This window comes from Micromys minutus (assembly GCF_963924665.1).
Source record: "Micromys minutus genome assembly, chromosome: 22".
NCBI classification, from domain to species: Eukaryota; Metazoa; Chordata; class Mammalia; order Rodentia; family Muridae; genus Micromys; species Micromys minutus.
In genome coordinates this window covers 34,031,941-34,035,445 of record NC_137957.1, presented here as the reverse complement: position 1 = coordinate 34,035,445, position 3,505 = coordinate 34,031,941, and positions in this window count along the sequence as shown.

Genomic DNA, 3,505 nt, shown 5'->3' with positions numbered 1-3,505 from the left:
TTCATTATCATCAAAGAGGGAACATGACAGCATCCAGGCAGGCATGGTGCAGGAGGAGGTAAGAATTCTACATCTTTGTCTGAAGGCTGCTAGCTGAATACAGGCTTCCAGGCAGCTGAGATGAGTGTCTTAAAGCTCATGCTCACAGAGACACACCTACTCCAACAAGGCCACACATCCAAATAGTGCAACTCTCTGGCCAAGCATATTCAAACAAACAATCACAGAAATTATCAGAGAAAAAGATAACTGTACACCATGCAGAGATGGACAGATAGTGGGGAGCACAGCCCCAGTAGATATATCTATGTAAAACTCCAGCATCTCTGGCTTTAGGAACACCACAGAAGAAGGGGTATAAAAGTCGGAACACCAGAAAGTCTACTGTGTGGTAGCTATGAAACAAAGACCAGAACAACATCATTACCAGAAATCATGGTAGTATGAAGTGATATAGTTTAGTGGTGGATCAACTCCTAAACATGGAAATACAGCCAAGTAATGAATCCCGACAGAAGAATTAAACTTTTCCAAGGTTGAGCTCTTTTATTGATCATTCAATGCAATATATCATTTTAGTCCTGAAACCAAATACACACACACACACACACACACACACACACACACATACAGAGAGAGAGAGAGAGAGAGAGAGAGAGACAGACAGACAGACAGACAGACAGACACAGACAACCACCCCCACACAAAAGGAACTCAGCATGTAGTATTGGTACATTTGTGCATATTGATACATGCATGTACAAAAAATAATCAAATAAAAGGCTGTCAATTTGAGGGGGTCATTGTACAATTGGGGGTAGGTATGTGTGAAGGGAAGAGGGAGAAAAGGGAAGGAGGACAATTATACGAATCTATTGTAATTTATAATGTATTTATATATTAAAAGAATATTTGAGTCTGTTCATTCTGAATCCATAATAGTGCTGAATGAGTTTTGGATGAACTACTACTGCCACCAAGTGTTAGGATTACAACACAGAGGTACATTTTCCACTGAAAATATAGCACAAGGCATATCAAGCTATTTCACTATAGAGTATCTGTTGGAATTTCAAAATGTCAGCAGTGTCATTATAACTGTCTAAAGAAAGTAAATCCTAGAGAATCGATAAAAATATTTTTCTGGATTTCCTTAATATACATAGTCAAAAATAAACCTAGCACAATTAGTAAGAAAAATTATTTAGTGGTTTTGTTTCTACTAATTCAATAGTCATTATTATGGCAGACAGGCAGACAGACATATATGTACACACACACACACACACACACACACACACACACACACACACACACACCATACAAAGGAATTTTGCTTGAAAGAACTACAGTGATTGTCCTTGCTGGTTTAATGAACTGCACAAAAGGAGTCCATGTCATGTGACATTGATTCCTATGTCTAGGGTTATACAGGTGGCCTTTGAATCACAAAGGTAAGTTCTAGTGAATAGAAAATTGTCAGTAAGCCCAGGCACAGTCACAAAAAAACTGAATTCTTGCAATAACATAGATGATTTTGTGTGTGGGATCTCAGATGACAATCTAATGCAGTCCTTTTTGCACAGTTCTCATCAATCTTTAGTGAAGAGAAGGCTATGCTGTTCCTGGGATTCTAACCATTAGAAACTGACATTTCCATAAATGCTGCCTTAAGCAATCTCATTTGTCATAATTTGATTATTCAAAGAAACAATCTATAACAATATATAGGGATATCATAAATGTATTTTGTTTGAAGCTTGAATTGGAGTGTTGCATTTGTCGACATGTAATGTAAGCAAATCAAGCACAAATGTTTTCTTTTTTTCATTTTTAACTTCCCATCAGGCTCCTGGTGGCAGTGTTGACTGTGAGAGTAAATTGCCTGAGCCATCGCTGCGCTGCTCTGCCAGTATATTAAAAATCTTCTATTACAATCCAAAGGGTATTAAAAAATCTGAAAACCCAGGCACTAGAGAGCTGTTTCAGTGGTTAAAAGTGTTTGCTCGCCCTTTCCTGCTCACTCAGAGGAGAAGAGGGAAGAATTACAGGAGAAGGCGACAGGGAATGGACAGTGAGTGAGATGTAATGAATCAGGAAATACATAAATAGATGATAGATAATAGCTATAGAGAAAGAAAGGAAGGAAGGGAGGAAGGGATGGAGGAAGGAGGAAGAAAGAGAGGAAGGGAGGGAGGAAAGGGGAAGAAAAGGAGGAAGGAAGGGAGGAAGGAAGAGAGGAAAGAAGGGAGGAAGGGAGGAAGGGAGGGAGGGAGGAAGGGAGGAAGGGAGGAAGGAAGGAAGGGAGGGAGGAAGGAAGGGAGGGAGGAAGGAAGGGAGGAAGGGAGGAAAGGAGGGAGGAAGGGAGGGAGGGAGGGAGGAAGAAAGGGAGGAAGGAAGACTCACATGTGCCTGCTCACATGTTATATAATCTCACAGGAACATTTTTAAAATAAAAAATATAACAATTTATTTAGAAAAAGAAATTTGTATGAAATCTGAATTACAATCTGCTGCTTTCTTGAAAGCAGGACAAATATTAGAGTCAATATGTTTTAGTGGACAATTAAAAAAGATATGCTAATACTGATTCACTAAAAGGCAACTGATCAAAAATGAATGTAAATGGTTGGTAAAAAGATACACATTCTTCTAAACTTAGGAGGGGATTTCAATTTCACTATAATAATATAAACAATTGATCTCACTCTTAAAGCCCATACAGAGTCCTTTAAGAAAACTGATCTTGGATAGAACTGATCCACTTTGAGTTGATGGCTAAAGTGTCTGCCTACCATATGAATATATCTTTATAAGAGGATCTGGGAGAGCAAAGGAGTCATTACTCTGTATTTTGAGTTAAGTAGGCTGCTGTGAGCAAGCCATTGAAAATCAACAGTGAATGAAGCCTGCAGAGTCTATAGTCTCAAGTCAACTGGAGTCCTAACTCAAAAAGTCACATTCTGGTCTCAGTATTCAGAGAATTTACACTAGACCTTAGTGGGCTTCAGTGCTTTTGAACATGTTGCTCCTCTAGCATTTATTTGACTGATGTTTCCAATGGGAAGTGTTCTATTTTCTGTAGCTCTGTTTACCACAAAAAAATGTGACAGTAATATTCTAAGATTTTTCCCCCATGTATATATGAGCAAGCCTGGAAGCTTCCTTTATGACTCTACAGAAATGGGCTCAAAGTTCAGGGTATGACTATATTTGCATAAGAGGTAGGGTCAGGTGTTTTTGCATATGCTATATGAGAAGTCAATATGAAGATGATGGTTGATACTGACTATTTAGGAGTACCTGTGTTTTGTTTTTTAATCCACTCCTCTTTCCAACCCTGGAAGTGCATACTATAGAAAACATAATCATGCTCACAGAATAAATTAGGAACCCCAGGCTCGCTAAGAGCTTACTAAGGGAAATAAATCTGATTCATAGCTACTTACCTAAGCCAAACACTATGTCTTACTATGAAACTTAAAGGGACCTGGTGCATGCATTG